The sequence below is a fragment of the Ahaetulla prasina genome, chromosome 1, assembly GCF_028640845.1.
Source record: "Ahaetulla prasina isolate Xishuangbanna chromosome 1, ASM2864084v1, whole genome shotgun sequence".
Lineage (NCBI taxonomy): Eukaryota > Metazoa > Chordata > Lepidosauria > Squamata > Colubridae > Ahaetulla > Ahaetulla prasina.
Window position 1 is genome coordinate 106,539,682 of NC_080539.1, and position 22,175 is coordinate 106,561,856.

Genomic DNA, 22,175 nt, shown 5'->3' on the forward strand with positions numbered 1-22,175 from the left:
CAGTAAGTGCTGTACCACCGGACGGGTAAGCACTCTTTGCAATGCTTTGTTAAGCGTTGCCTTATAGTCAGCGCAAATCCGGACCGACCCGTCCGGTTTGACTGGGGTGACTATAGGTGTCTCCCACTTAGCATGGTCAACTGGCACTAGAATTCCCTGGTTTACTAGCTTGTCCAGTTCGGTCAATCCTGGGCTTTAGGCTAACGGGACCCTCCTAGCCTTTAACCGAATAGGGGCAACTTGTGGGTCTAAGTTAAAGGAGATAGGGGTCCCCGTGTACTTGCCCAGGCAGTCCTTGAAAATGTCCTCAAACTCCTTCATGAGTGTGTCTTTGAGGTCGACTTCGTTTCTGAAGATTCCAGTCACTCCCATGCCCAATGCTCGGAACCAGTCCAGTCCCAACAAGCTTGGCAGGGTTCCATCAACTATGGTGATGGGCAGAGTTTTCTTGTATTGTCCATACTCGACGCGGACGGACGTTACCCCTCTAACAGGGATGCGATTCCCTTGGGTCTCCGGAGCAGAATATCTCAACGCCCATCCTGCCAGGCTGCTGTGATGTACATTCTCTGCTAGGTTGGACTGAGGTTCATTTTCAGCAGTCAAACCAACACGCAGGGCAGCCTCAAGCTTTTAAGCGCACCATGCCGGGTAGCAGATGATTCCCAGCAGCAAAAGTAGCATCTCATTTTTGTGATGCAAATTGAGCTACAAAAACTCCAGCTGGCTCTTCCTGGGCATCCCCTCACTTTGATGCCTATTCAAGGTTACAAACAACTGCAGAGCTGAGGTTCAGTTACCACTGTGGAGAAATTAATTAGGAAAGGGATGGTGGGAAAAGCAACTCACAACTAGCTATCTCTAAGGCAAAGTCTGAAAACAGAACCGCCTCCCAGAATAGGAAGGATGCTGGGGGAAAGTGGAGGTGGATGGTCCCTCTCAGCTTGAGGTTCAGATTGCCAGGTAGGACCAAAGATAAGCAAGTGGAGCATTAACCACCTTGGAGAGGCATCATCTGAAGGCGGCCATTTGTTTTTCTCTGTTGAGAAGGAAAATTGCTCACTTTCCTCAGCTGTCCTCAGTAACGAGGTTGATGACTGTTAAAAAAAAAGCTCTCTGTTTTGTCAACTTGAATAAAAGCCCAGCTGTTGAACAATGAAGGTCACTCATCAGGAACAATTTTGCCAGCCATACTAAGAGGATGATATAACTCTTAAATGCTATCCCCAGCTTTGGGGAGGAGGAAAGCTTCTATTCTTTTCTCTGAGTATGCAGGCCCAAGGTTGACTCAGCCTTCCATCCTTTATAAGGTAGGTAAAATGAGGACCCAGATTGTTGGGGGCAATAAGTTGACTTTGTAAAAATATACAAATGGATGAAGACTATTGCTTAACATAGTGTAAGCCGCCCTGAGTCTTCGGAGAAGGGCGGGATATAAATGCAAATTAAAAAAAAAGCTCTCTGTTTTGTCAACTTGAATAAAAGCCCAGCTGTTGAACAATGAAGGTCACTCATCAGGAACAATTTTGCCAGCCATACTAAGAGGATGATATAACTCTTAAATGCTATCCCCAGCTTTGGGGAGGAGGAAAGCTTCTATTCTTTTCTCCAAATTGGTACATTGGGTATATCCATTCTCAGCTCTTTGAGTTTATTATGAGTAGGGCTTTTTTTCTTATGGCTCTTGGCTGACTTTGTGCTGATGTGAAATGACTGGAACCACAAATATTTTAAAAAATAATGTTATCACAAAGTATCAGAGGAACTGAAAAACACTGCCAAGGACCAGCCAGGAATGACACATTTGAATCAGAACAGTTGCAAAAGGGATAAGATAAGAGAAAATAAGAGGAGAGGAGAGAAGAGGAGAGGAGAGGAGAGTTCATAAGATTGATGTTATATGGAACAAAGCAATAAGGGCAACACATTTAAATAGAGATCAGCAATAAGGGCAACACATTTAAATCTGATGTTTTAGGCCAAGTCAAGAGTGGATGGATGACACGTTAATGTATTAATTGGGGAGGGCCCAGTGCTATTACATGATATGAGACCTGTTCTATACTCCATCACATCATTTGACTGAAATCAGTTATACTCATAGCACATGTACAAGTGTATAGATGGGGTGGGGAACTATGCTTTTATGACTTTTGGACTTCAACTCCCAGAATTCCTGAGTCAGTCATGCCAATTATAAAGGGGCCATAGTTCCCCACCTCTGATATCGATGAATGTGTACTTGCATATGCTTGTATATGCTCATATCAGAGGTGGTATTTAGCAGGTTCTGACCGGTTCTGGAGAACTGGTAGCCGAAATTTTGAGCAGTTCAGAGAACTGGTAAATACCACCTCCGGCTGGCCCCACCCCCATCTATTCTCTGCCTCCTGAGTCCCAGCTGATTGGGAAGAAATGGGGATTTTGTAGTAACTTTTCCCAGGAGTGGGGAGGGAATAGAGATTTTATAGTATCCTTCCCCTGCCACGCCCACCAAGCCACGCCCACAGAACCGGTAGTAAAAATAATTAAATCCCACCACTGGCTCATATGTATGCAAGCAGGTGCTTAACTCGCCCAATCCATTGCCTGACTTGGCATATGAATCTCAGGCCGCAATGATGGCTTTCCTCTCCTTCAGAACAACTTCAATCTGTTGTTTTTTACTGGCTAGCTGCAACTACTTTGTTTTCACTGGCTGGATTAAAATCTGGCCCTTTCCTCACCCTCCTGCTGTTTCTTGGCACGCGCGTCTCCGGAGCAGAATATCTCAGCGCCCATCCTGCCAGGCTGCTGTGAGGTACATTCTCTGCTAGGTTGGACTGAGGTTCATTTTCAGCAGTCAAACCAACACGCAGGGCAGCCTCAAGCTTTTAAGCGCACCATGCCGGGTAGCAGATGATTCCCAGCAGCAAAAGTAGCATCTCATTTTTGTGATGCAAATTGAGCTACAAAAACTCCAGCTGGCTCTTCCTGGGCATCCCCTCACTTTGATGCCTATTCAAGGTTACAAACAACTGCAGAGCTGAGGTTCAGTTACCACTGTGGAGAAATTAATTAGGAAAGGGATGGTGGGAAAAGCAACTCACAACTAGCTATCTCTAAGGCAAAGTCTGAAAACAGAACCGCCTCCCAGAATAGGAAGGATGCTGGGGGAAAGTGGAGGTGGGTGGTCCCTCTCAGCCTGAGGTTCAGATTGCCAGGTAGGACCAAAGATAAGCAAGTGGAGCATTAACCACCTTGGAGAGGCATCATCTGAAGGCGGCCATTTGTTTTTCTCTGTTGAGAAGGAAAATTGCTCACTTTCCTCAGCTGTCCTCAGTAACGAGGTTGATGACTGTTAAAAAAAAAAGCTCTCTGTTTTGTCAACTTGAATAAAAGCCCAGCTGTTGAACAATGAAGGTCACTCATCAGGAACAATTTTGCCAACCATACTAAGAGGATGATATAACTCTTAAATGCTATCCCCAGCTTTGGGGAGGGAGGGGGGAAAGCTTCTATTCTTTTCTCTGAGTATGCAGGCCCAATTGGAGAACACTCCTGAAAACACAACAGACAGCAAAGAAAACAAATGGATCATTGAACAAATCAAGCCAGAGTTCTCACTCAAGGCACAAATCACAAGGCTTATATTACACAACATTAGACACATAATGTGGAGGTTTTGCTGTCTGGAGAAGTCTCTAATTCTGGGAAAAATGAAAGGAAAGAGAAGAGGATGATGATGGATGGACTTGATTATAGCAGCAACGCATGTACTTTTAGAAGACTGAAACATTGCCATGGAGAAAATCTAGCTATGTGATCCCTAGTGTTGACCATGAATTTATGGCACATAATCAACCCCGATGTAGAAAAGACCAATTCTTCATATTCACAGGAGCCCCAAAGCTGGTCTTAATCTAGAAGTATATATTTATATTCTTGTCGTTCCTCTAAGCTACTTGGCCCGTCTAACAAAATTGGCACTATGTAGCAGTCAGTATTTCTGAGTCACAAGGCAACATATACCTCATCACATGTAACATACAAATACCACATTTATATGTTACAAGTATACTATATACAAAATTGAGAATAGCAATAGCACTTAGAGTTATATACCGCTTCACAGTACTTTACAGCCCTCTCTAAACGATAGTTGTTCTGTCCTCCTCCACCTCTGTCCGAATGATGGCTTAATTAGCCAGCACTATCAGCTCTGGCGGCAAAAGAGCCAGCGTCTGCCAAGAGCCCTCGTTATTTTCCACGACGCTGGTTAGTCACAAACTTCAGCTCTAGTCAATCAGTGGATTTGCCTGTTACAAAGAGACACACCGGCTCTCGCTGCCTTTTATATCCTGTGAGGTGTGGCTCCATGACTCAGCACTTCCTAGGCCTCCTTATTTCTTCCACCTGGCCTGCTTCTGGATCCTGGAGCAGAGCCAGGGAAGCCGGTGCTCCCGAGGTAAGTCCTGACAGCCCTTCCCCCTCACTGTCCAAGTCGCTTTCTGGCAGCAAGCCTGGCTCCAAGTCATTTCTGGCATGGGGCCAAGTTCGGGGTCTGGAGTCACAACAATAGTTGTCATATTGCCCCCAACCATCTGGATCCTCATTTTACTGACCTTGGAAGGATGGAAGGCTGAGTCAACCTTAAGCCAGTGAGAATAAAAAATGCCAAACTGCAGGCAGCTGGCAGTCAGCAGAAGTAGCCTGCAATATTGTATTCTAACCACTGTGCCACCACGGCTCATGCCATATTAAGGAAAAGAAATGTCCCTTTAATATAAACATGAAAAATATTCCTTTTCCGTGTAGTATTGTGGACAGTTTTTAAACTAAATTATGACATATGTTTCTGTAATAAACAAGATAAGAGCCACATGATACTATTACATCAGAAGCTGAATCCAATCTACAAGCTGCTGGTTGAACAGCCACAGGTTTTTTAAAGAATCTAATGATGGGAAAAATTCATACATGAATGTCTATATGTTATGAGTTTTCAGAAGTTCCTAGCCAAATAGCAGGAAGCAATGATGTTGCCTTCCCAGACCCATTGAACATATAAGTGTACATTGTACAAAAATGGATAGTAAAAGATTGCAGGCTAAACAGTCTTTAACAGAAAGAAGTATGTATGAAAAAAAATGTGTATCACTCAGACTCTGTAAGCTCAGAGGCTGGGCAGGACTGGATCTGAGTACATCACAATCTGACCAAACCAAACCAAAGTTTTATCCAGGTCAAGTCTGGTGTGAAGAGCAAGAGAAGTCTAATATCCCCCTGTCTTCTTTCACTGACGCTTTAACACCAGCTGTCCAACCCATGGTCCCCATGCCTTGCTTCCAGAGGTGGTATTCAGCCACTTTGCACTGGTTCGCATGAACCGTTGGCAGAAATTTGGCCAAGGTTGCTGAACCGGTAGTGATGGCCGGCTGGCCATGCCCCTGAACTGGTCCCCTGGTCACTGCTTGCTCGCACTGCCCACCATGTTCATCACCACCATGTTCTTTGTGCATGCGCATCCCATTGCCTTGCAAGTCCAATGGGATGTGCATGTGCGTAGAATATGGCAGCGATGGCAGCAGCTTTTTCCAAGACCTCTGGTACTTTTCAGCGGCCTGTGGCCACCCGCTGCAGCCACAAAGCAGCTCTCAAAGAGGTGGCAGCTGGGAGGCTTTTTTGCCAGCTGTTTTCCAGCAGCAGCAGCTTGCTGGGGGCTGCCGAAAGCTCCGGTCAGTTTGCCTTCCGGACTCTGGACCAGCCACCGTGGAAGGTAAACAGCCCGAACAAAAGGGGTGGGGGAGGAAGCAAGGCTAGGGCACGGGCTGCTAAAGGCGGGGAAACAGGGGTGACTGACTAAGGGAGGGCGGGGGTAGATAGGTGGAAATTCCAAAAAATTTCCTACCTTTTCCTGTGGGTGTGGCTAAGTGGGGGGGTCATGTGACTGAGTGGGCATGGGCATGAGTGATGTCAAGTTGGCCATTCCCACTCAGTCATATGCCCCCCCCATCTAGCCACACCCACTGAACCGGTAGCAAAAAAATTTGAAACCCACCACTGCTTGCTTCCCTTTTCACTGCCAACCCTGGGCTTGAGTTAAAGTACAGAATAATCTGCTGACCTACTTGCCCCTAACCTATTGATCATCTAAAGACTTCCTTTCCCTTTGCTGTTCCTATTATGTTGGAATTCAACCATGGAATAACAGACCAGATGTAATAAAACGAGGAGACTCCCCTTCCCTCACCAAAAACCTGGTGAAGACCCAGGTCTTCCTGGCTCTTTTAAACAGCAGAGTGGGGGCAGCCAGTTCTTGGAAGAGCCTAATTCTAGAGGGTAGTCATTGCTACAGAAAAAGAATGCTTGCATTTCTACTGGTCTATTGTTTAACTGAAAGAACCAGAAGTGTGCCAACCTTATAAGATCAAATTGTCCTGGCAGATACGATGAGAGACAGGCAGTCCCACAAGTAACAGAAAAGAAAACCAGTAACATTTGGTACCAGCAGTTCAAAAGAGATAAGAGAATAGTGAAGGAGAAGGATGAAGAGAGAGGAAGGAGAAGGGGAAGGGAGGATTATTCCAAATATAATCTTCAATGGATCATATAGGAAAGATGGGTCAACAGATGTAAGTCCCAGATGAAAAGAAACTAAAGTCTACTCCCTCTGTCTTTTGGACACTTTCTCTTCTTTCAGCCACCATTTTTTCTCCATTTCACTAACACTCTCTTCCATCTTTCCCTGGAGAGACAGAGAGAGACAGAGAGACAAAGACAGAAAGACACACACAGAGAGAGAGAGAGAGACAGAGACAGAGACAGAGAGACAGAGAGACAGATCTTGACTGAGCACTTGCAGATTTTGACGTGAAGACAAAGGCCTCATTAAATTAAGCAGACAGTCAGGTAAGGCACTTCAGCAGCAGGAAGTCCATTTTTGTCTAAAAGAGTGGATGACAAAAATAAAGCTGTAATTTACAGCACATGCATGCGTGGAGGCAACTGAGCTTTTCCATCCTACGCACTCATGCACATAAAGTCTCAACAAAATCCCTCCTGAGAATGAGAATGATGCGCTTCAAGAAGCTGCAATCAGAAAAACAATGGAGAGGAAGAAAGAGAGAGTCAGAGATCTGATGGTCATTTTTCACATGCTGTTCAGTGTAATATGATTGGAGACAAGATAATGAAGATGAAACCTGAAAAGAATAATGGGGTTGGGAAAGATTAAAATAGGAAACATTATATGCGAGAGATGACAGCAGATTTAGCTCAATTAACTGAAAATAAAGTATGCCTCTAGTTGATTTCTGAGGTGGGGAATTTTATCCCGCCTCAATGTATTTTTGATACAGACTCTCTCTGTCTCTCTGTCTCTCTCTCTGTGTGTGTGTGTGTGTCTGTCTATCTGTCTGTCTGTCTCTCTCTCTCTCTCTGTGTATGTCTCTGTCTCTCTCTCTCTGTCTCTCTCTGTCTCTCTCTCTCTCTGTGTGTGTCTCTCTCTGTGTGTCTCTGTCTCTGTCTCTCTCTTTCTCTTTCTCTGTCTCTGTCTTTCTCTCTCTCTCTTTCTCTCTCTGTGTCTCTGTCTCTGTCTCTCTCTCTGTGTATGTCTCTGTCTCTCTCTCTGTCTCTCTCTCTGTCTCTCTCTCTCTCTGTGTGTGTGTCTCTCTCTGTGTGTCTCTGTCTCTGTCTCTCTCTTTCTCTCTCTCTCTCTGTCTCTCTCTCTCTCTCTCTCTCTCTCTCTGTGTGTCTCTGTCTCTGTCTCTCTCTGTATGTGTGTGTGTACTAGTAGGCATTTTTCACAGTTTGATATTCTCTGCAGTATCTTCCTTTGCTGACTTTACTGATAGTAAATATTAATTCCATTCTTAAATAAATCTGAGGCATTTAGGCATTCTACAGGCGGATAGTAAAATGAAGGAGATCCCCTCCTTACATTTTCTCCCTTCACATTACCCCTTCCAGCAGGTTGTATTTTCAGACCCAGCATGAAATCAAGAAAGCTTCTTTAAAACTTGAAAGCCTGCCAACCATTGCCATGTCATTTCTTTCTGTAATGAGATTTTGCCATAACTAATTAGCAGAAAGGGATCGGGCGAGAATGTTTTGAACAGTCCATAGCTGAGTATTAAATGCAAAGCAGAGGTCTTCCAATAAAAGCTTCAATGAAATGCCCATAAAAATAAATGCTGGTTTGTTATTCCTCCACCCTCATGTCCATCATTCTCATGACAATTTGTGTGTGCATATATACAAAGTAGACTGCCAGTTGTCTCATGAAAACCAGGAATGTTAATTAAATTACATTCCAGAGGCTGATAGAGTTGACTCCTTTGTCTGGAGAATGCTATTTCTTTCAACATGATGCCAATGTTGAACCATCATCATGCATTCAAATTAGATGCAGATGTGATTTAAATAAATTTGGTGCAAAACTCCTTGATGTGGTCTCGAGGAGCACCCAAAATTCTCTATGATGTTCTAGACATTTTCTTTCGAATATAGGTTCTCTTTTTACCCCGGTAATAGCATGTAATTCACTGGGGATATGAATAATGCATTTTGATCTGACCCAGAAACTGGTTTGGCTTTTTCTTCTCTAAAGTTTCTAGTTCCGTTGAATTTGGACCCATCAAATGAGAAGTCTCAAATGGAAATGTTGGTTTCCAAAACATGGATGAGGGATTTGACCTGGCTGATATCTCAATGTCCATTCTGTTTTTCATATTCTCAGCCATAAATTACTTTCAGCCTGTTTCCACATCTGTTTGCAAATTCAGCAGGTTAAAAAAAAAAACAGCTGATACATCTTTTTCTTAAGAGACACTGTTTTCTATACACATTTCTAGATTTATCAGTTATGGTAAGCTAATAAAATGCATTTATGTGTGTAGTTTTCTTTACTGATACAAGCATTTTTGTTTGCAATTTCATTTTGTGAAATGCATTTAGCATGCTAAATGCATTTATCACCCACCTACCCTGATCCTTCATCAATCTGCTTGAAGTTGACCTCGATCATCTTCTGTTCTTTCTTTGGATGTCCAGGAAGGCGAAGCTATGTAAATAGTGAAAGAATAAGATGTCATAATATGCATGCCATAACTTAGCTACTCACATCAGAGACTGGGGCATGCAAATGTAATGGCTTCACTTATATTATGCCATCACCACACGTCATGTTATTTGGATGTCACCACAATTGATAGAAGAAAGAGAAGATGATGATCAGAAGCAAGATAGGTGGATTTAGCTGCAGTAGTGATCAGTACACTACTAGAAGAACTGAGGGACCAGGCTATCATAGAGAAAATCTATTGTGGTTGCTACAAATTGATAGCAACTTGATGGCATGTAATCAACATCATGATTAAATCATCACAAAGGATGCCACTGTTTCTGCCCAGTGTAAAATTTTGAAAATAGTCAGAAAACCTCATGAGCCAACCAGTTTTCCCTCTATTCAGGTGTAGTCAACCTTTTTATACCTACCGCCCACTTTTGTATCTCTGTTAGTAGTAAAATTTTATAACCACCCACTGGTTCCACAGTAATGCGCCGTGTATCGCCATCTGCGCATGCCTCTCGCGCATCGTGGAATGGGTTTGTGGGGAGGGGGCGCTGGCTACCATCTCTGCTTGTCTGTTACAGCTGGGTGGTGTGGGGGGAGATGCGCGGGCTATTATGGGATGAGGCTCTTTTGTTTGCGGTGGCACTATAGCGCCATTTAGTCTCACTTACATAACGTGAACTAAACTTATGTGCGGGCGATACAAATAGTATATTTTCAGAAATTTAAATTATCACGGGGAATTTTATGAAAACCTAATGAAAATGTTTTTAAATAATGCTATGAAAAAATTTTTAAAAGTCAATTTAAAAAAAGGAAAGTGCTTCAGTATCGGACAAAACCCCTACCGCCCACCATGAAAGCTGGAACACCCACTAGTGGGCAGTAGGGACCAGGTTGACTACCACTGCTCTAGTTAATCAATAGGAAAGTAAAATATATACGGTAGTCCCTGACTTACAATAGCTTTTTTAATGATTGTTCGGAGTTACAACAGCACTGAAAAATGTAACTTTTTTTTTGTTTGTTTACATTTATATCCCGCCCTTCTCCAAAGACTCAGGCGGCTTACAGTGTATAAGGCAATAGTCTCATTCTATTTGTATATTTTTTACAAAGTCAACTTATTGCCCCCCCAACAATCTGGGTCCTCATTTTATCTACCTTATAAAGGATGGAAGGCTGAGTCAACCTTGGGTCGGGCTTGAACCTGCAGTAATTGCAGGCTACTGTGTTCTAATAATAGGCTTCTTAACAGCCTGAGCTATCCCGGCCCCTTATGACCATTTTTCACATTTACGACCTTTGCAGCATCCTTATGATCACGTGATTAAAATTCAGATGCTTCGCAAGTGAGACATATTTGTCACCATTGCTGTTTCCCGGGGTCATGTGATCATCCTTTCGCGATCCTTCTGACAAGCAACGTCAATGGGGAAGTCGGATTCACTTAACAACCAGGTTGCTAACTTAACAATTGCAGTGATTCACTTAACAACTGGGGCACAAAAGGTTGTATAATGGGGCAAAATTCACTTAACGAATGTCTCGCTTAACCACAGAAATTTTGGGCTCAATTGTGGTCGTAAGTCGACGACTCTCCATATAGGGCCACAAAACAGGTTCTAGAAAATGCCACTACAGCTCATAGAGTAATAAAAAATCACTTCTCATCCCCCCCACATTGTAAATAAACTGACAGCATGCAATCCCCCCTTCTACATTTTTGGAACACACAGAGTGGTTTTGCTAGGATTTACAAAAATAAAACCAAACTGAACGGTTGCTGAGGGAGAAGGCATTATCCTTCCTATTTCTGTTTCCAAAGACTCTGCAGTCTGGACCAGTGGAAAAATCAGATGGAGGCATTTTTGCTTTTTGCTCTGACTCTAACCACAGATATAGGTTGCAAGCTGAACTTCCCAATGCCTGTTGGGATAGGATGGGGGAAATAATGGCTCACTACAGCCCAAGGGCAGGATGGGGAGGGGGAGGGAAATGACGGTTATGCTGTTTATAGAAGCAGAGGAAATCAAGATAAACAGTTGTGATGCTGGTTTTTACAAGGCTCATGAAACTGAATGCAAACCGATCAGAAGATTAACAGGGATTTTGCTGATAAAGACTGCTTATATCACTGAGGCATATAAAATCTTGAGGCATTGTGAAGCTGATTAGGAGGATTAAGAGGGAATCCCTAATCTGATGGCCCATATTCCTACCACAGTATTGTAGGTTGCAGTTGATATTAATCAAGTCCTTGCTTGCATCCCAGAGTACCTCGATTCAGCCCGTGAAACCAGCCAATATATAATGTATAAGATTGCCGACCACTAAGATAACTTATTGCTTATGATTCCATAGTTCCATAAGTCCCATAGACCAATCAGAACCAAAGATGTTTAAAAAGAGCCATATTACATTTCCTCCCTTTTCTTACTGCCCTGTGTTTTTCTGCCTCTTCTTTTTTCAATCCATAAAAGTCCGTTAAAGACAGAAATATGAATTAACACTACATGATTTTGCTTGATAGCCCTATAACCTTTCTTTACAGAGGCAACCATAGCTACAAAAATCGGAGTGGAGAATTTAGGTTTCACTAGGAAAACTTTTGGCGTTTATTTATTTACTATATAGATTCAGAGCACCCAAAAAATCAACACAAACACTGCATAAATTCAAACAACAATAATAAAATGATACGCTAGCTATTAATAAAATATTTTGTTATATTTTTAAGTGATCAAGGGAGTTATACTTATTTTTAAGAATTGATCAAACAATTTTACAAAAAGCTTTTAAGCGCTGTATAATCAAAGTCTTTGGGCAACTTGACCCTAATGTCCCCAAACTTTCTTCACAACTTATCTTCTTGACGTTACCTTCATCTTATCATCAGCTGACAAATAAGACAGACTTAAGTCTTCCTTAGCTGTATTGGTCTTTTAGGTACTGTTCCCCACCCCACCCGCCTTACCTTGACATCATCCAAAAGCGACTCTACAACAAAGCTATTAGACCTTGCAATCCACAAGCTCATAATACACAATACAGCTGGCAATGATTGGGAAAAGAAACAGGATGGGAACTGTCAATGAGGATAACAATTTTCAGGCTAGCACAGTTTTTGGTCAACTCAAAGAGGGGGAGCAAAGCACTTAATTCAGCAGAAAGAAAAAAGCTTTTTAAGTGAAGGTACCCTCTTCATTCTTACGTTAGGCTTTATTATTTTTATTTATTAGTAGTATTTACTTATAGACTTATCCAATCCACATGGGTTCTATTTGTGTTAGTCCTGCAAGGTAGGTCAGACAAGAAAAACAACTAGGAATATCAGGTTTGTCTTTGTTGAAAGGTCACATTAACAGAATATCACAAGATTAAAAATATTTCTCTCCCCTCTTTGTTTTCACTGTCCAGTGAAGGACGGGATCCTTCTGAAGCCTTTTCCATCCCATCCTCCCTGCTGAGGCTGAGATGTCTTTTGCATCTTGGTTGTCCAGTCTGAGGTTCTTCCTCCCATCTCCCAAGTTCATTTTTGAATATTACTACATCACAGCAAACAAGAACTTCCAATATATAATGAATGAAAAATAATCAGTTGTCGTCGTCATCATCGTCATCTGCTTGTGAACATCTGAGTAAAATAAAGGAGTGAAAACCCATTGGAATACCTTGATTTTAATTTGCTTTTTGAAAGGACAGGGGTTTGGCACCATCCATGCTTTCTTTCTTTCTTTCTTTCTTTCTTTCTTTCTTTCTTTCTTTCTTTCTTCATTCATTTAACTAGGTGCCTTCAAATCAGTCTTGACTCCTGGCAACTGCCTAAAAAAGTCACAGTAGTTTTATTGGTAAGATATTTGCCATTGCCTTCTTCCTAGGGCTGAGAGAGAGTGACTGGCCTAGGTGACTGGCCCAAGGCAGGATTAGAATTTATGGTCTCCTGGTTTCTAGTCTGGAGCCTTAACCAAGACAAGGGGTCCTTGGGTTAAGACCTCTTGTTCAGCAACTGTTCAAAGTAACAAGGGGCACTGAATGAGGGAGACCTATGACCAATTCACAAAATTGTGGCCATCATAGTGTCCTCTTGCTCACATGACCATGATCTGGGCACTTCCACACACTCTGCTGGTAAGGAGCTAGACATTCTACTCCCCCTTCCAACCTAAAAAGAACTCTGTTCCAACTGCCAGTTGCCTTATATTAACATGCTCTGCTGCTACCCCTTCATTAAACTGGGCATGGGCGTGACCAGCGCATGACTCATCCGGCCTGCGGGCTAGGATATTCCACTCCCCCTCCCCCTCTGTTCCAACTGCCAGTTGCCTTATATTAACACGCTCTGATGCTACAGCGTTACACATTCTACATTACATTTCAGGCTTTAAGTGTCAATTTATCATGCCCAATCATATAGTTTCGTAGTGAAACATGGGCGTCCGCTAGTAATTCTATAAAAGGAAGACCACCATTGAGATCACTACTGAACAACCCTTAAAACAAACAAGGGAAGGAACCATATTTAATTCAAAGCAAGGGTGCAACTATTCTGCTTTTTCTCTTTGTTTACATTATCTCTCTTTTCTTTCTTATATTTAATAGTTCTTCATTTCATAATCTGGGTTTTGTTCTTTTGCACTTTTTGACAGAAGAGATTTCAAAAATTGTCATTGATAGGAAGTGAAAACATTGGCAACCTTAATGACTCACAGCAGGATTAAAGAAATGTTTATTTCGAAGAAATGATCATATTGGGAAAAAATATGTCTTCTTTAATGTGAAGGACATCAGTATCTTTTATCATAGATTGTGGAATTCACAAAAGAGGTTATAATATGAATATAAATACCTATTCCACGTTGAGTAACTGCATTTGAAATCATTATATATGAATAATACTCTTTGCAACATGTTACATTTCATTTAAAAAAAACCAGTAGAAGAGAGCAATAACAATAATTTAAACTTTGTGAAATACAGAAAAATATGACAAAATATGGTATAGTACAGCAAGACCTTGATTTTGAATGAAATGTCTGTAGGTTTTTATCATGATGTTTTTATCTAGAATTTATCTTTGCCAACATGAGAGGATTTTAGGGCCTATTGAGGGGTTCAGAGCCCCCATCTCTGCAGCATCAAATTGCTTATTTCAAGGAATAGTATAAGTATCAGTAAAGGACATCATCTAAAACAGTGTCAGAACTGTAACAAGAACACTAGAAGAGCTTTTGATGTTGATTCTGTCTCTTGCATGATGAGAATTACTGGAAAGAGGATCAATGAGAACTCTGTTTCTGCTAGATGATTATTTTTGTTTATTTGGGAGAAAAGTCCTTTTAAATGTTTCAAATTGTCTTCAGTTGAAGCTTACGGAAACGCTAGGTTAAATCCCTAGAAACTTCCCCCAAACTGAAATGCACCAGCAAAACAAAAGAAGATGCAAATTTATACAGTTTATACACAGAGAGCAATGCAAATCCAGACGTCCTCAATTTATATCAGGGGTAGGATACTGAGGACTCTTTTGAGCTCCCAACCTAATTTCAAATCCCCTATGAAAAGGATAATTCAAATCTGAAAGAATTAAGAGCAGACTACTCTCTGCAGTTGCTCCCCACAGCCTCTTTCCTGGGAGAGGAGGAGAAAACGGGGTGAGGAAAAGAACAAAAGGGAGGGGGTGGGTAGACAATGGGCATAGTAAGGAAGAAGCAGACAGCAGTGCAGTGTTCAGAAAGAATACTTGTGTGTGTCAGCTAATTTAACTGGATCAAGCCTCAACAATAGCTAAGTGAGTCACCGGTGGAAATAAATATACTGTGTGGCATTGTGATTCCTGATTCTTGAACAGGTGAATTCTTTGAAAGACTAGACAAATAAATGCTTGTACAGTACAGACCTGCAGAGTAGATGTTTTATTATATTTATATAACTAGCTGGACGCCCGTGCTTTGCTACGAAACTATGTGATCGGGCGTGATAAATTGACACTTAAAGTGCCAATTGAGCAATGGACTGCCGTACCTCCAGGGTCCGCCGGCACCGCGTGCGTGACGTCCAGCTGACCGGCACGCATTTGAGCACAGGAACGCGCCGAGGAGCCAGCAAGGCCATGCATTTGGCATGGGACAGTTTCACGTGCCACTTCCAGCACGCGTGCCATAAGTTCGCCAACATGGCACTAGAGAAACTGTTGTATGTTGAGGATTACCTGTAGGTGACCGTTCTAAATATTCCTATTTTGCAAATCAAGACATGAGAACTGGTTCGGTGCAGTAAGGCTCCAGGAGAGTCCATGAGGTCTAGTCCTGCCTTAGACATGAAGCTAGTTGGTTCACCTTCGGACCAGTCATTCTCTCTCCTCCTGAGGAAAAAGACAAGGCAAGATTAAACTACTTCTGAAGAAAGCTGCAGGGACTTATCTAGGCAGTTTCCAGGAATTGAACAGTATAAAAAAAATCAAAACATGTTCACAGTTACTTTAAACCATTCCTACTACTTCTGCCATGATACAGGAAGGAAACATTCACATATCCTACCGGAGGCTTATCCTGTTCTGACCGTGATCACAAACAAGATTCAATAGCTTTAACTCAGCAGGTTACCTTCATCTGTTATACCTGGGTTTTCTTTTGTCAATACACAACAGCAGCAACAAGAAAAACAAGAACAAAAACACTTCCAGTCTTGGGGAAGCGTGGCTGTTTTATGTGATTACTTAAGAATAAAGCAATCAAACCGTAGCAGATTTTTCCAGATCCTGAACATGGAGCCTGATAATGCTGCTACTTTAGGGCCAACACAATAGCATATATACCGCTTTACAGTGCTTTACAGCCCTCTCTAAGCGGTTTACAGAGTCAGCGTATTGCCCCCCAACAATCTGGGTCCTCATTTGGAAGGATGGAAGCAGTGGTGGGTTCCTATCAGTTCGCCCTGGATCAAGTGAACCGGTAGCAGTGGTGGCGGGAGGCTCCGCCCACCCGCCCGAACACTTTTGCACATGTGCAGAAGTGTTGCACATGCGCATGAGCGCCCACAAGCGAATTGATAGCGATGAGTTTTGAAACCCGTTCCTGGATGGAAGGCCGAGTCAACCTTGAGTCTGGTGAGATTTGAATTGTTGAATTGCAGGCAGCCAGCAGTCAGCATAAGTAGCATAAGTAGCCTTCAGTACTGCACTCTAACCACTGCGCCACTGCAGGTCAACAACATGCATAGCAGAGTAGCTGCATTTTTTTCCACCCCACTCCCCCAGGTGAGCTTAGCCTGGCTGAGATCCATTCCACAGCCACCGCCATTTTAGATTCCCCAACAGGAATTGCCAAAGAGGGCAACAGGAATTCCCCAACAGGAATTGCCAAAGAGGGCAGAAACAGGGAAGGCAGTCTCTTCATGATAACTCTCTGGCAACAAGACCCAGAGAGAGAGCTGGCCATGGAGCTCCTGAACTCTTGGGCCTTCACAGAAAACCCAACCATGCCATACTGAAGCTGGCTCTTTCTCTATAACCTGATCCCCATGGAAGCAGGATAGTGGGGGGGAGGGGATAAGGAACAAAGAGGAAGTGGGTTCTTTCTCATTTGGGGGGGAACATATGCTTAATTAATGTAGGGACTTCAGTGTCTCCAGGCCACTTAATTATGTTAATTTTCAAAAGCATGAAAGAAGGTTATGATAAATGGATCTTGGCCTCAAGTTAGGAAACATAGAAAACTTGAAAAAAGATAGAAAATCCATTGATAAAAGGGCAGAGCTCCAGGTATTTTTCTTCTATTTTAATCCAATCTCTCACTTTCTAGGCTTCAAAAAAAGAATAGTAAAAAGCCTGGAATGAAAGATAAGGGTGCTTCCTATAAATGAAGACCGAGTTGATATAATGGGCTACATAATGTAAACAAACAATACGGCTGACATGCCTTTATCGTGTGTTGGGATTTACATATAGAATAAATGGAGTGTTAATCTTTCCTAGCAAGCAGGCTACTACATCTCCATACATTGAAAGTAACTGTGCTAATAGTAATAATAGTGAGTAAGTTACACAGAGAAAAATACAGTAGAAGCATGAAAAGATAATATACATTGTAATTGTGGCTTAGGAATCAATACACAAGAAATGAGAAATTTACCCAGTAAGTAGTAGTATTAATCACAGCCATCCAAATCTATATTAGAACCAAAGCCATGGAATTGAAAGTCTGCTCAGTGCATTAGCAATTCCCATGTTGCTGTCTATTCGAGAGACAGCCACGATTTTGGCTGTTCTTTTTCTGATAGAATTTGAAGATTGTATTATCAATCATTAAGGGAAGGGATAAATTATTTACTGCTTTTTAAAATGAGATCGGAGTTTTGTAAATAAAATTTCTGATGTAGCCTCTATATTATAATTTTGTACAGCCAGGGCAGATGTAAGCCATTAAGTAAAGTGCTAGACTTTAAATTTCAGAGAGTGAGTTGTTAAATCTCTGGTTCCAAAAAAAGACAGATTAGCAAATTTATGAGCCTGTGAAAATCTTACAAAAGATGTGGTTAGTCTTTAAGATTTTGCAGTAAGCGTTGTTCAGATTTTAAATTAGGTGGTGTTTTAAAAATAGCATGTCTCTCTTACAGATTGGGTGACAAGTATTTAAAATCACCAGTTTGTTTGTACATAACAGGAATGAAATCATTTGAACATCCTAAACCAGAAATAGAAGTAAAGCTAGTGTTAGCTGTTCTGAAACCAGATTGAAAGGATGAAATAGGTTGACTTTAAAAAAATAGTTTTAAATATGATATAGCATACTTTATATCAATCTTTTTTTTCAAATTTAATACATTGGTCATAACTAACTGGAACATTTTGCATAATTAATATGTAGCATATTGATTTTGGATAGAACATATCCCAGAACATAATGATCAAGACCTACTATTGTGGGAAGAGTGAAAAAAAGGGGAAGATTGCTGCTTTTATCTATCTTTTATCTATATGATTGCTATCATATTGACCATCCCTTTTCTGGAATAATATGCAAAGTAGATTCTCGAACTCCAGGGTTCAAATGATTTCAACAAAGTGCTCTTACAACATCTTGCTGCAACGGCAGAAAGTTAAAAATTTATTTCTTGATAAATTTCCCACAATGTTTCTTCATACCTAATGTGGCATTATGCCTTGTTTCTCATATCTAACTACACAATGCAAGGACACATAGGAGGTCTGCTCTCCCAGGTGCTGAATCTAACCTGTGCTCTTCTACGGTTCAGGTTCACAAATCCAGCTTCATAGTTGTACACAACACATTAGTAGCTAGAAACAAATGTCTCTTCTTCCATATGGGTAGGTGTTTGTCAATTTAGTTTTTTCTTTAGATGGAGTTTGCAGCAGCAGATTGCTTACAAAGCTTTTTGTCGCTAATAATACATATTCTTTATTTTTTAAATCCATCTGGATTTGAGAATAGAATAGAACAGAACAGAGCAGAACAGAACAGAACAGAACAGAATAGCTTTATTGGCCAAGTAATATATTCATAAGACACCAATAGGAGAATGTAGTAGAAAAGATAAGAAGGATAATAGCATCTTGATAGTATCGACTGTGACTTGAAGAAGCAACAACAAATCAAATGTTGGTCAATGTATTTAAAGAGCTTCACATTATTTATTGTTAGTTCATCTTTTTGCAGAGCATTCAAGTGTTCTAAATAAATATAGAGATTGCTCTATTTATTTTTTTGGTTTGTTTCTATTTTATCATTCCTCTATCAATGATCCTTGGCATAAAATGGCCCCTTCACTTCCACTCTAGGTAGATGATGAAAATAGCATGTAGACTTTTACATTTTGCAATCAACTCCTTGGAAACATTTCTCTGACATTATCTGCCTTGCTGAAGAAGAGAAAATGGGGTATTTCCTAAAGCATTTGGTTTTGTTTCCTTATCAGGTGGCAGCACTTGTTTTAACTTTCCTGGGCTTGAAAGTTAAGAAGAGTCAGTATCTGGATAGAAGACCACTAAGGAACAAGTCTACAAAGTGGAAAGTTGGGGGAACTTTCTGGAAGAAATAATTGTCAAATCACTTTTATATGGTTGACAAGAAAACTGCACTATCTGTCTGTATAGTCACCAAGAATTATACTCAGTTCTGAGGGTGCCGTTATCTTTTTATCTATATGGATGGAGAGTTTTAAAGAGTATGATTGGACATACAAGGAATTGGACATATAGGTCATTTTCCAGGGCCCATTATGTGTTTATGGAGACACAAGAATTAGGTATCTTGGGGAAAACATTGTACTAACCAGGAGCTATTGGCTAGTACTGTGAGGTACCTGAGGTGAGGAAAATGAACTTTTTTAAAGTATGTTTTCATTCAATGTGTTAATAGCTTCTTCCTAATTATTAGACAGTTGGCACTTGTTCATTAATGTCAATAAGGATACAGCTTTTCATCTTTTTCAGATATGCTCTGGATGCATCTCAGAGTTCCTACTAACAAGCTGTTTCATCAGCTGCTACTATAAAAGTTAATGTTCAGATTTTGCACCTGTTCTAAACAGGCAATTCTCATGATGGAATTGAGTGGGTTCACACCAAGAACTATATTAATATTTTTTTCAAAAATAATTTGGAGAAATGACTAAGTAATGAAATTGCTAAGGGGGGACTGAAGTGATATCATAAAGGATATTCTAAGGGATGTGAATAGGCCAGGGGTGAAATGCTCCCGGTTCGGACCGGATCACCCGATCCAGTAGCGATGGCAACGGGTGCTTCGGAGAACCGGTAGCAAAAATCCCTGCCCCACCTTCTCCCCCCCACCACATGCCCAGCTGAGCCATGTGATCATCAGAGGTTTTTTTTACTTTTAAAAGCATTTTTAATTCAGCCGAAAAAATGCTTTTAAAAGTAAAAAAAGAAAGCCTCTGATGATTGTGCAAGTCACCTGGGATCGTCAGAACCCTTTCAAAGTATTTTTTCTACAAGCTCTTCGGCTGAAAGATTGTAGAAAAAATGCTTTTAAAAGTAAAAAAAAAAAGTTGGGCACACCCATCCAGTCACATTACCTCCCCCACCAAGCCACGCCCACAGAACCGGTAGTAAAAAAAAATTACATTTCACCCCTGGAATAGGCACATAGGGATATAAAATAGCTAAGGCAATTCCATGGCTGAATTCACATATACATATATTACATAAAGCCATGTTACTTTGCATGTTGTATACTTATTTTCATTATAATTTATAAACAATTGATGATCGTCAGCATTCCATGTAAGTCCAGCTTCGTAGCTTGTTCAAGAAATCTTTTAACCATGTCAATATAAACAAATGGGACAAAGTAGGGCAAAATTTTAATCCAAAAGATAAATGATGGGGTCTGAGCTGGTAATAACAAGGAAGTAGAACAAATATGTGGTTGTGGAAGAAAATCTTAATATGGTTAATCTGTATTTGAAGCGACAACTTCCGTGTTTAGGTACCTTATAATGAGCTGGAAAATTGTAATGCTATTGTGCAAATCCAGAGTGCAGCCACATACTTTGAATATGAGAATAGGCCTAGCTATTGCACCTTAAATAATGGAAAATAAGTAGAAGGAAGCTAATTGTTCAGAAATATGAAGTAACTTTCCCATGAGGCATGGTTTGACTTTCAAATCTTAAAATGTTAAAACAAAATAAATTTGGCTGCTGAATTTTTTTCGTACCCTTTATCAGCAAGAGGCTCCTGCATTTCCTTCTGTGGAACAAAGTATTTGTGTGCAATGAGAAGCAGTGGGTTCTGCTCTTGGTCACATGACCAAGAGGGAGGAGGCTTAGAATAGAATGAATGAGATGGTAACATTCTAGATTCTTAAACCAATTACATAATTTGTTCCCAACATTCCACTGGGTTGAAGAGATAGATAGATAGATAGATAGATAGATAGATAGAGAGAGAGATAGATAGAGAGAGAGAGAGAGAGAGAGAGAGAGAGAGAGAGAGAGAGATGATGGGTGGGTGGGTGGGTGGGTGGATGGATGGATGGATGGATGGATGGATGGGTGAAATCCAGCAGGTTCTGATATGTTCTGGAGAACCGGTAGTGGAAATTTTTAGAAGTTTGGAGAACTAGCAAATACCACCTCTGGCTGGTCCCAGAGTGGGGTGGGAATGGAGATTTTGCAGTATCCTCCCTGCCATGTCCACCAAGCCACGCCACGCCACACCCACCAAGCCATGCCCACAGAACCGGTGATAAAAAAAATTTGGATTTCACCACTGGATGGATGGTTGGATGGATGGATGGATAGAGATAGATAGATAGATAGACACTCCTGTCCTAATGGAAGAATGCTTTGGGTAGTAGATGAGAGTTTACAAAGACATTAGAAAATAGCATGAAATGAATATATTAATGGCTAAGTATCACCATAGTTACAATATACCTCAGGATCTGATGTTGTGTATGTTTTAAAACTGTTGAAAATAGCACACACAGGCAATATCATGCTAGAGGGGCTTTCGTTGATAAATTTGCTTCTGTGAGAAACAGGACACTGAAGTTCTTCAATCACTCGTTGATCTAATCTTTTAGACTTTGTTGTAGCCACCCCACTCCAACCCATGACTAGCCAACATTGGCTCATATCAGAGAAGCAAGGTTAGACTTGATTAGAACTTGGAGAGGAAATTATCAGGAACTCACACAAGGCTGCTAAATAACAGAATAACAGACTTGGAAGGGACCTTGGAAATCTTCTAGTCCAACCCTCTGCTCAAGCAGGAAATCCTACAGCATTTCAGACAAATAAATGGCTGTCCAATCTCTTCTTAAAAACCTCCAGTGATGGAGCAGCCACAATTTCTGGAGACAAGCTGTTCCACTGGTTAATTGTTTTAATTTCAGGAAATTTCTCCTTAGTTCTAGATAGAATTTATTCTCCCTTGTAAGTGATGAAAATATTCACACAAACAAAATAATCCATGCGTTATCTTTGATTTGTTTAAAATAATCCTTTAGATTATATGCTTAAAAAACAACAACAGCCTACCTTGTATGTGGTGGTCTTATTTTTTTTTTTTTCATTTCTTAGCTGTCTATTTTCATACCAGAACCAGCATTAACTGCTTTAACTCTAAGAA